This window comes from Heterodontus francisci, chromosome 11 (assembly GCF_036365525.1).
Source record: "Heterodontus francisci isolate sHetFra1 chromosome 11, sHetFra1.hap1, whole genome shotgun sequence".
NCBI classification, from domain to species: Eukaryota; Metazoa; Chordata; class Chondrichthyes; order Heterodontiformes; family Heterodontidae; genus Heterodontus; species Heterodontus francisci.
Window position 1 is genome coordinate 33,486,344 of NC_090381.1, and position 12,790 is coordinate 33,499,133.

Sequence of the window (12,790 nt, forward strand, 5' to 3'; positions counted from 1 at the left end):
GTTTATGCTTTGCTACAGGCGGCTGAGGACTCAGTCTGCCCCCACGTGTGGTGGTGGAACTTTGGGAATGTCGATCTCTCATCTTGCCTCAAGAATTTATTCCTCCAGCTACTGACCGATGAGCAGGTTAGAGGAACCCTGGGCGCTTACTTTCACTCCTTGCAAGACTGGCATGATCATCTCCACTGCACAGCTCACTACTCGGCGGATGGTCCAGACCCCCAGTATGACCAGGAGGTATCTCCCCACCCGGGTGAGTGTTACGTTCTTACCATCTCTTCCCTTTGCGCTGGCCCCAAGGGTGTTGCTGCCTCTGTCGCTCTACCACCCTCTGCTACGCCTCTCTTCCAGGCCCCGTCGGATATAATCCTGCATGTCACCCTTTGTGTGGCAAAGGGATCCCAGGCCAAGGACCTTGGCCCCATGATTTCCCGCCTCCAACGGGGGACCCCCCGCTCCAGTTTCGAGCGGGAGGAGGGAGTGTTAACCATTTACGAGCAAGCGGTGCAGCTCCACTTCCGCTATCCTTCCAAGTATCCCTCTTTTTTTCAATATAGGGTCCTGCAGCCCCATTCATCCTCTGCACCAGCTTTTAAATTGTTGGAAGGAATTCCTGATTGCCTTTGGGTAAGGGGACCCAATGACGTGGGCTGGGTGCTGTCAGCAGAACCCTTTCGAGTTCGGCTGGATCCAACCAAGCCATTACCCCGGAAGTCTCAATACCCTCTTAATCCAGAGGCAGAGGAAGGTGTTCGCCCTGTCTTGGAGGAACTCCTGCGCCTTGGAGTCGTGATCCCGACTGTTAGCCCTTGTAACACCCCCATTCTCCCCATCAAGAAGCTGGGTAAGGGTACCTGGCGCTTTGTCCAGGATCTGAGGGCGGTGAATGCGTGTGTTATACCTGCCTATCCGGTGGTCACTAATCCTGCTGCTATTCTGACCTGCATTTCCCAGACCGGATATGCTGTCTGCGACCTCCACTCTGTTGTTGAATCCACCAGTCTGCCGCCTACTTGCTCTGTTTGCCCTCACCCGTGCGTGCGTCCTCGCCTCCGGACAATCAGTCAATATCTACACTGACTCTCGCTACACTTTTGGAGTCGACCATGATTTCGGACAGTTGTGGAAACTCCGTGGCTTCCTTACCCCGTCCAGTGCCCCGATTCAACACGGACAATTGATTGCTAACCTCCTTTCGGCTATCCAGCGACCGTCCTCTCTCGCCGTTATTAAGTGTGCGGCCCACACCAATGGCGATGATTTAATTTCTCACGGTAATGATCGAGCGGACCAGGCCGCACGGGCAGCCGCGGCCGATCCATCCGGGCACGTGGTTACCCTTTGCTATCTGGCTGCCACCCCTACCCCGTTTACTGATTTGTCTGATGTTATTCGCTTACAATCTCAAGCCTCTCGCTCGGAACAGTATGCATGGCTACGCGCCCAATGCACCCAGCGTTCCGACGGTCTCTGGTGCACCTCGGATGGGCGCGCTGTGGCCCCTGCTTCACTCCTGCCCTGGCTTGCCCGCATGTTACATGGGTTTACCCATGTGGGCAAAGGGGGGATGATCAGGATGGCACAGCAGATGTGGTTTGCACCAGGATTTTCCATCACGGCAGGAAGGGTTGCCGCTCAGTGCCTGCTCTGTCAACGCCATAACCTGGGAAAGAAACCTTCAGTGACTGCAGCGGTGGGCCCACAGCCATGGGGCCCTTTTGTGCATTTACAAATGGACTTTATACAAATGCCTAAATGTATGGGATACAACTACGTGCTTGTTGTTGTGTGTTTGTTTTCACGATGGGTAGAAGCATACCCACCTAGAAGGAACGATGCTATTACTGTAGCCAAGTTACTGTTACGTGAATATGTGCCTAGGTTTGGAATCCCTGAAATCATATCTAGCGACAATGGCCCCCATTTTACGGGGAAGGTGGTACGAGAATTATTAAAAGCATTACAGTGTAAACACCACCTCTCCTGCCCTTACCATCCTCTGCCTACGGGGGCGGTGGAGAGGCAGAATGGGATACTGAAAAACAAGCTAGCTAAATTGTGTGAAGAAACAGGTCTGAAATGGCTCGAAGCCCTACCCCTGGCCCTCATGACCATGCGCTCTCATCCCAACCGTACCACCTCCCTGTCACCTTATGAGATAGTTACGGGATGTCCCATGCGCCTCCCTGTTTCCCCACCCCTTACTGTTAAGCAGATGAACATCCACTCCATGGATGAGGGAATGTTGGGTTATTGTATAGCATTGACTAATTCTCTCAAAGGTTTACATTCCCAGGTTGCTGAGGCGCAGAAGAAAGCTACCACTGAAGGGTGCCACCAGTACCAGCCGGGAGATTTGGTCCTCGTGAAGGTCTTCTGAAGGAAACACTGCCTGGAACCTCGCTGGGAAGGCCCTTACCAGGTGCTACTGACCACCCACACGGCCGTGAAAGTCGAGGGGCGACCTTTGTGGATCCATGCCTCACACGCCAAGCGGGCACTGACCACGGACGGAAGTGCTTGAACAAGAAAACTTTGACTGAGCCATCAGGATGTGGACTCTGAACTTGACCCTATCCTGCGCGGCCCTTGTGGGAGCATGGACTGACAATTCTGTGGTCCAAAGGATGCAGGCCGTCGCCTAGCAGGCCAACCAGACCAAATGTTGGATCTGTACTCATTTTTCCACTAACCCCTCCTCTTCAGAGATGCGTTTTTTGGCTCTCCCCTCAGACCCCGCATGGTCCCAAGGTAATACGGGGGCCCTCATCCACCGTGCGCCCACTTGGAGGCGACAGCCCACTTCCGTGGCCGTTAAGGGGTCAGCCTGGCTATGCGTTAGAAGGAACTATACCCGGGATAGTACTCGGGTGGGTGAGTTGCCATTGGGTTCCTCTGCCTACCTTGCTGATTATGACTACCGGGAAGCTCGATTCCGGTTCTACAATCAGTCTAGTCCTATGACCTCCTTTTGGGAGTGTAAGGGCAAAGGGTCAGAATGTCTTTCGCAGGTCCCTAGGTCTGAGGCCAATCTCACATACTCTAACAAGAATGGATGTGATTGCCAACGATCGTACAATCTCTCCTCAAATACCTTGTGTGGGTCTTGCCCTGCTCATCATCCTGTACATTGTCATCCAACTCTTCTTCTGCTGCATTCACTCCGTTTGCCGGTCACAGAACCTCCAGGGTTGTGGTAACAGTCCAACAACCCTTCTCCTCCCTCTTCTCAGGAACCAGGACCCCACTAAGGATGAAGCCCAGCGACTAGCAGACATAGAACTTGAGTGAGAATTGGGGATTGTCTTTTCAGGACAAAAGGGGGGAAATGTGGAATCTAAGGTGAGCCATCCTCGGACAAGGGGCGTGGGTTTGCCGAGTCATCATGTTTATACATTAACTGTTCCTTAGGAATGTACTAGGCATGAGTGTTGAGATAAGAAGAGTGTTGCCGAAACAGAATGTACTTTTGTGTCACACGCTGTGGACTGCAGTATCCTCTGCAAGGCCAATGGTGAGATAGATATGTAAACAAAGGATTGAAATAATGCTGTATCCCATTGGTGTAGAGCAAACACTCAACTGAAATACCATTGGTATCTTTAAATGCAAATTAAGGATAGAAATTATTATTGTAAGACTATTGGTTACAGAATACTATAAGTGCCACTGTTTTGCGGAAACTCTTTAGAACATTGCAGTGAGCCCCACTGTGGTCGTTCTCCTTGTGCACAAGTAAATAAAACTAGGTTGTGAGTACTCACCGAGCCAAGTTTGATTATTTCACAACAAAGGAGTGGAGAGGTAGAGCTGGGTGCTAGTGGCAGGGAAACTGACCCCATGTCTGTGATTGATGCCATCAAGAGGCAACACACAGATTCGGAAGAGAAGGTTGGCCAAGGTTGTTCCATGGGAACTCCCAAGGAAATGTTGCAGGGCTGGGAAGAGAAGTCATTGTTACACATGCCCTGGCTCTGATTGGATAGCTAAGAGTGGCACTAAGCATGGGCACTTCCACCAAGCTGGAGTATGGAGGAGAAATGTTGAAGGAGAATGGTGTGGTTAACTGTGTCAAAGACTGCAGAGCGATTGGACGAATTAAGAGATATAATGCAGCAGAGTCAAAGTCACATTAATTAATGTCATTTAAGGAATGGAAGGCTAGAAATGGGGCAGTGGTTTGCAAGGACAAAGGTTTCAAGGGTAGGTATTTAGAAAAAGTGGTGATGGTGGTTTTGAAAGTACCTGGGGAGTGGGAACCATTTACAATGTCGGTTAAAATTAGGCCCAGAAGGGAAATGGGTAGTCAGCTGTTTAATGAGAATGGGCAGGATTTTATATTGGTGGCGGGGGTCCTGGCAACAGGCCAGAAGTTAGGGGGGGGCCTCGACCCTCTGTCAGATCCTCGGCCGACTTCAACGGCAGGCAGGTAATTAACTGCCTATAAGGGACAAAATCCTGTCTCCAAGAGCTGCTGGCTAATCGGAGGGCTGGCAGCTGAGCAGTATTAGCAGTGCCACCCAGAGCAGTGGCCACTGCTGGTACTGCAGGAGGCTCAAAGCAGTGCCGCTGGAGGAGACCCTGGCACCCGAGTAAGTGGGGTCAGGGTCACCGGGGCCAATCAGGCAAGCCCCAGCGAGGGGGTGGAAGGGTGATTGGTGAGGGTAGTGCGGGTCTTGCCTTGGGCCATGGATTGCCCCCAGAGAAGGGACACCCCCCACCCCCAAGCTCACTAGGTGGCTGCCTGGCAGTGTCTCCACGTGGCAGCGGAGGTGGGAGTCAGCCTTAAGTCCCTAATGGTACTTAAGTGGCCTCCCAGTGGACTTCCTGTCTGCCACGGTGTCCGCCGCAGACAAAGTGGCATGGGGACAGGACAACATCAGGCATGCCTCCAGGCGCCACCCCACGTCATTCTGTGTGCCCCTGCCTCAGGGCAGGATAAAATCCAGCCAAATGTGTTTGAAGAAGAAGGAAATGGGTTTCTTACAAGAGATGAACTCAGCATGGGCATGAAAGGAGATAGGAGAAACTAGAGAGAGGCAGGAATTCAGGGTTAGGAGAGTATACTTTAACTCCATCCATCTACTTTGGCTCCAAATCTTTCTATACCTTGGTCTGGCAAAAATTTATCACAGATTTAAAATTAATAATTGAGCTAACATCTACTGCTTTGTGTGTGAGTAAATTCCACACTTCTACCACCCTTTGCATGAAGAAATGGTTCCTAACTTCTCTCCTGAATGGCCTGGCTTCTAGGGAATACAAGTTTAGTTTATGTAACCCTTCCTCATAACCTTACCGTTGGAGCCCAGGGAACATGAATCTGTATTGCACTCCTTCCAAGACCAATATATCCTTTCTAAGGTGCAGTGCCCAGAACTGTAGACGATATTCCAGATGTGGTCTAGCCAGACTTTTTATAGCTGTAGCAAAGTTTCCTTCCCATTTTATCCTATCCCTCTAGCTATAAAGACTAATATTTCATTCACATTTTTGATTATTTTTTGTAGCTGATTACAACATTTTAGTGATCTGTGAACATGAACTCCTAAATTTCTGAACCTCCACTGTTCCTAGCTTTTAAACATTTAAATAACACTCGGATCAATTCTTTTTTGGTCCAAAGTGTGTGACTGCACACTTACCTTCCTTGAAATCCACTTGCCACAGCTTTGCCCATTCACTTAATCTATTGATGTCTTTTGTAATTTTATGCTGCTGTCTTCACTGTCTGCGGCACGTTATGGGTATATCATGGCAGGCCAAAATCACAAATGTAGCAGTCCACTCAAAGGCAAAGCTCCCAAATGTGTTGGCATTAATCAAATAGAGGTGGCTTCGGTGGATTGGACACATCCGCAGGATGGAAGATGGTCGCATACCCAAGGATCTCTGTATGGTGAGGTAGCCAGGACCAGATGACCAGTGGGGCACCCAGAGCTCCACTTCACGGCCCTAAATGTCGACTATCGCACCTGGGAGTCACTAGCTGGCAAAAGATAAAAATGGCGACACATCCTATGGACTCGTGTGCACGACCATGATGACCAGTTGCTACAACAGCTTGGCAGCAGGTGCCAGCATCAACAACTCACAGCGTCAAATGGCAGCTTCACGTGCAGCACTTGTGGCAGAACCTTCCTCTCAAGGTTTGGCCTTCACAGCCATATGATCATACGAACATACATATGAACATATGAATTAGGAGCAGAAGTAGGCCATTTAGCCCCTCTAGCCTGCTCCGCCATTCAATAAGATCATGGCCGATCTGTTTGTGTTTCGAATTCCACACTCCCATCTACCCCCAATAATGTTTGATTCCCTTGCCTAACAAGAATCTATCTACCTCAGCCTTAAAAATATTCAATGACCCCGCCTCCACCACCTTCTGAGGCAGAGAGTTCCAAAGTCGCATAACCCTCTGACAGAAAAAAATTCTCCTCATCTCTGTACTAAAAGGGCGACTCCTAATTTTAAAACAATACCCCCCTAGCTCTGGACTCACCCACACGAGGAAATATCCTCTCCACATCCACCTTGTCAAGACCGTTCAGGATCTTACAAACTTCAATCAGGTCTCCCCTCACTCTTCTAAACTCCAGTGAAAACAAACCCAGTCTGTCCAACTTTTCTTCATAAGACAACCCGGTCATTCCAGGTATCAATCTAGTAAACCTCCTCTGAACTGCCTCCAAAGCATTCACATCCTTCCTTAAATAAGGAGACCAAAACTGCACACAGTATTCGAGATGTGGTCTCACCAATGCCCAGTATAACTGAAGCATAACATCCTTACTTTTATTTGCAATTCCTCTTGTAATAATGGATTGCATTCCATTAGCCTTCTTTATTACTTGCTGTACCTGTATACTAAGCAAGAGAAGATACCCCACCAAAATGGATTGCTTGCTGCGTGTCCTTCATCTTTTGTAGATGGAAGGATACCAACCATCTCCATGACGTACTATTTCACCAATCTTTGAGTCATTGGCAAACTTGGATATATGGCTTTCTAATGTTATTGAATTTGTTATTAAACATAGAGAATAGTAAAGGCTTATGGGACACTACTAGTCACTTCCCTCCAGTTTGAGTACATATTCATTATTCCTACTCTCTCTTCTACTGCCTAACCAGGTCAATAATTTGCCTTCAATCCCATGAGCTTTAATTTTAGCTAATAGCCTCTTCTGTGAAACCTTATTGAATGCCTTCTATAAGTCCATATAATGTCGATAGACGTTCCCCTGTCTACTATTTCAGTTGCTTCCTCAAAAAATTCACATAGGCTTGTGAGACATGAACTATCTTTCAGGTCATGCTGGCGCTCTCTAATCAGTTCGAATTTCTCGAAGAGCCAAGTCACTCTGCCCTTGATTATAGATTCCAATAATTTCCCCACAACACATGTTATACTAACAGGCCTATAGTGCACTGGTTTGTTTTCACATTTCTTAAATAATGGAGTTACATTTGTAGTTAAGGGACATTCCTGAATTCCTGAATCGAGAGAGCTTTGGAATATTATGGCAGAATCATCTGCAATTTCCTCCCCTGCTTTCTTTAAAACACGAAGGTGGAAGCCATCTGGTCCTGGGGATTCAAAGCAAGATAAGGCAGCTCTTTAACAAAGGTTTCATTGACTGTGTACTCATCAGAGCAGCTGGTGAATAAACCTGCAATGCTTGTTGCAAGATACAGCTAGTTATCAGCTACCCATTTGCTGTAGTATCAAGGGGGGCGATTTTAAACATTTCCACCCAGGAGAGGTTGGGCAAGTGGGCAGTTAAAATTGGCCAGGCTATTTATCCAGCAGGATCCTATTGTCTGCAATTTCAACCTGCTCCCTTGAACAGGCAGCAAGGACATGAGCTCAAAGCTAGTGGGGTCTTTCTTTATGTATGAGTCCTGATGAGAGCATCAGGACCCGGCTGCAGTTTTAGCTGACATTTAAATGCGAAAGTCCAAAATATTCATATATGCAGAGAACAAAAGTGAATCCAACACTGACCCTCATGCCTTAAAGTTTCTCTGCAAATATTCAAGCATACTTTACAGTCTATGTCATTGGTACCAACATGGACCCTTCCCAGAAGTTTTATCAATCTTGCTGTAATGTCTTTTAACCTGGAACCAGGAAAGCAACATAGTATTCAGGGCTCCCAGACATAGAATTGTAGAACAGCACAGCATAGAAGGCAGACATTTGGCCCATCATGCCTGTACCAGCTCTTTGAAAGAGCTATCCAATTACACTCCCCTGCTCTTTCCCGATAGCCCTGCAAAATATTTTCCTTTTGAAAGTTATTCTTGAATGTATTTCCACCACGCCTTCAGGCAGTGCATTCCAGATCCTAACAATTCGCTGTGTAATGCTTGTTCTTCAAGTCACCTCTGATTCTTTTGCCAATTACCTTAATTCTTCTTGTTACTGATCCTTCTGCCACTGGAAACAGTTTCTCCTTATTTACTCTGTGCTTCATGATTTGGAACGCTTCTGTCAAATCTCCCCCTGACATTCTCTGCTTGAGGGAGAACAAACCCAGTTTCTTGAGTCTCACCACATAACTGAAGTCTTTCACCCTGGTACCATTCTAGGAAACCTACTCTGCACTAGAGGCCTGCTTTAGGTCAGGAAAAAGAACCTGACCTGAACCCGACTGAACCATAGCAGGCCCGAGCCCGACCTGGCTCGAGTCCCTCTGATTTTGCAACGAGCCCGACCTGACCCGAACCCGTCACCACTCAGCCCCACCCGACCATACATTTACTTACCTTCCTGACATCGAACCTGCAAGAAGCTGTAGCACATGCGTGAGAGGTCATAGTGACATCACTCGCTCACTGTGCAGACTCAGTTTCGTCCCGGACTGCCAGCTCAGGTAAGTGTTTTTATTTTTAATACTTATCAGCAGAGCACTTACCGTGTGTGTCCAGCCTGATCCGACCAACTTGAACTGGACTTGGCCCGACCTGACCCAAGCCCGAAAGCCGGCCCCGGAAGATGGGCCCGACCCGACCCGAACCCAACACATGTCGTTGGATCCGGTCGGGTTCGGGTCGGGTAGCAGGTCTCTACTCTGCACCCTTTCTAAAGCTTTGACATCCTTCCTAAAGTGTGGTGCCCAGAATTGGCTACAATACTCCAGCTGGGGCCAAACCAGTGTTTTATAAAATGGTTAACATAACTTCCTTGATTTTGTACTCCATGCCTCCAGTTATAAAAAGACATATGGGATCCTTTGGTTTAACAGTCTTCTCAACACGTCCTGTCATCTTCAATGACTTTGTGTTTGTACACTTCCAGGTCCTTCTGTTTCTGCACCCCTTTAAAATTGTACTGTATTGCCTCTCTTCATTCTTCCTACAAAAATGAATCATTTTACACTTTTTGCATTAAATTTCAAGTGCCATGTGTCTGCTGATTTTACCAATCTATACCCTCCTGTAGTCTGTCACTGTTCTTTTCACTGTTTACTACATTTCTGAGTTTTGTGCCATCTGCAAACTTTGAAATTATGCCCTATATACTGACCCCTGTGAGACACTGTTGTACACATTCCTCTAATCTGAAAAACAACTATTCACCACTACTGCGACAGGGTTCCCCTTGTCCTCACTTTCCACTCCGCCAGCCTCCGCATCCAAAGGATCATCCTCCACCATTTCCGTCACATCCAGCATGATGCCACTACCAAACACCTCTTCCCCTCCCTTCCCCTGTCAGCATTCCGAAGGGATCGTTCCCTCCGCGACACCCTGGTCCGCTCCTCCATTACCCCTAACACCTCGTCCCCTTCCCACGGCACCTTCCCCTGCAATCGCAGGAGGTGTAATACTTGCCCATTTACCTCTTCTCACTATCCAAGGCCCCAAACACTCCTTTCAGGTGAAGCAGCGATTTACTTGTACTCCTTTCAGTTTAGTATACTGTATTCACTGCTCACAATGTGGTCTCCTCTACACTGGGGAGACCAAGCGCAGACTGGGTGACCGCTTTGCGGAATACCTCCGTTCAATCCGAAAGCATGACCCCAAGCTTCCAGTTGCTGGCCATTTCAACACACCCCCCTGCTCTCACGCTCACATCTCTGTACTGGGATTGCTGCAGTGTTCCAGTGAACATCAAAGCAAACTTGAGGAACAGCATCTCATTTACCAATTAGGCACACTACAGCCTGCAGGACTGAACATTGAGTTCAATAATTTCAGAGCATGATGGGACCCCCTTTTTATTTTTAGTTATTTTTTCTTTTTTCTTTTTTATTTGTTTATTTTATTTTAGTTTGTTTGGTTTGTTTCTACTGTGCCTACCCACTTTTAAAAAATATTTATGCTTGGAGCCAGGGCTGTTCATTTCACCGTCAATTAACACCCTCTCTGCACTAACGCTTTGTCTTTCAGCACACCACTAACATACCGTGCGCCTTTGCTCCATGATCTTCTGGTCAGTTATTCTCTGTGACCTTGTCCTATCAACACCTTCTCTTTTGTTATCTCTTGCCCACCCCTGCTTTATTTACTTAAAACCTTTTACATTTCTAATATTTGTCAGTTCTGATGTAGGGTCACTGACCTGAAATGTTAAATCTGCTTCTCTCTCCACAGATGCTGCCAGACCCGCTGAGTATTTCCAGCATTTCTTGTTTTTATTCACCACTCCTCTCTGCTTTCTGTCCCTTAGGCAATTTCATATGCATCTACTGCCCCTTTAATCTGATGGGCTTTAATTTTCCTAACAAGTCTATTAAGTGGTACTTTGATAACGTCTTTCAGATGTCCAAATACACAACATCAACTGCAATACCCTCATCAACCCTCTGTGTTACTTCATCAAAGAATATGACTGCAAAAAAGGTGGTCAATACCTGTGACTATAGCATTCCCCAGTACTACTACTGTCCTATTCTTGTAGCTTACCTGCATTTTACCCCTCTAAGTTGTCCCTTGCTCCACAGTGTCACAATGTCTGAGTCGCTGTTTCCATTGCTTCATGCTTGTCCCACACTATGTATGTTTTGGACTGTTTCAGTAACTTTGGGAGTCCCAGCAATTTTAAGTTCAGTCTCTCTCTGGTGGCTCTGAGGATGGCCACCCAGCTCTCTCTTTTTCCATGATCTCTTTGTCCTGAACTGTCTCACACTCCCTCTTGGGTGAGCACATTCTGGAGACTACAATCCAGAAACCCCTTATCCTCGCTGAGGCTGTGGAGTGCAACTAATTGCAGATCGAGCACAGGATTGTCTGCTCCAAAGGCTCAGTTTTCCAAAACTCAGTGCCTCTGATTACACTGAGACCCATGGTGCCGCAAATATACACTCTCCATGCACATCACAAGGGCTCTATCTTCTGCCACCTCTCTGTGTCTGACTGTCTTAACTTAAAATCATATGTAGCATAAACCTGAGTTCTCATTAGCACCAAACTGTCACAAGAATTGAACTCTTAACAAAGCCCTGTCCAGCGGCACCTCAAAGCTAATCTCCCAATAAGCCTGAATGGTTCCTGAGCTAAACTCCACATTTTTCTGGCTTTTTCACACTCCACTGGCCTGTCATGCACACGATTTTCTTTTAATGTGTTTCTCTACTTTTTAGGGGCAACTTTTGCCTGCCTACCGCCCGGTTGACACTAAAAATCAGAGGCCTTCCCAAAATGATTTTTGAGAGCGCTTTGGAATGAGCTGCCAGGGAGACAGGAGTCTAATTTTAGGGTCATAGGAGTAGGTCAATCAACACCTTGATCCTGCTCCATCATTCAATTAGATCATGGCTGATCTGTAGCTCAATTTCATTTACCCAGCTTTACCCTCCATGTCCCTTGATACCCTTACCTAACAAATACCATCGATCTCGGTCTTGAAAGCTGCAATTGTCCCAGCATCCAGTCTTTTGGGGAGAGATTTCCAGATTTCTATTGCCCTTTGTGTGAAAAAGTGCTTCCTGACATTCTTCCTGAATGGCCTAAATCTATTTTTAAGATTATGTCCCTTTGACTTGATTCCCTCATCAGAAGAAATAGTTTCTCTGTAATTATTTTATCAAACCCTTTTAACATTATAAACACTTCAATCAGATCACCCATCAATTTTCTATACTCGAGGAAGTACAAGCCAAGCATATCCTTCCTGCCCTAAACTGAATGTAGTACTCCAGATGGGGTCTATACTCTATACAACTGAATGATAGCTTCTTCCTCTTTGTAATTCAGGCCCCCTTGAGATAAGTACCAACATTCCATTAGCCTTTTTGATTGCTTTTTTGCCTCTACCTACTAGATTTAAATGAATTGTGTACTTGGACTCCAAAATCTCTTTGCTCCTCTATAGTTCCTAGCTTTTCCAAATGACACAATATCATTGTTTTTATATCACTGAGCAGACTAAGCACAGTGGCACTGAGTATTGAGTGAACTAACCAGAGGTCCTTAAAGGGACCATTGGAGACCAGTCTTGAAACAGTTAATTCTCTGTTTAAGAGATTTTTGTGAGATCAGGAAGTGCAATAAGATCAGTATCATTTACTGGCATTCTCACTGAATTGAAACATCATTCAAGTAGGTCCAGGGATGTTCAGTAAGAAAAAAATGAAAAATGCTAGAATAGGGGTTACCCTCCTCTGTACTGACCCTGTGCTGTACCTTCCCTGGGAGTGTTTGATGGGATAGTGCAGAGAGACCTTTACTCTATATCTAACTTGTGCTGTACCTGCCCTGGGAGTGTTTGATGGGACAGTGTAGAGAGACCTTTACTCTGTATCTAACATGTGCTGTACCTGCCCTGGGAGTATTT

General features: G+C 46.8%; 1 protein-coding gene across 2 annotated transcripts in view; it reads right to left on the reverse strand.

Annotated features, from left to right (window-relative positions):
• The window catches only part of LOC137375188 (protein mab-21-like 4), a 49,918-nt gene that overhangs the window by 22,621 nt on the left and 14,507 nt on the right, over nucleotides 1–12,790 (reverse strand). The gene's annotated exons all lie outside the window — the stretch shown is intronic.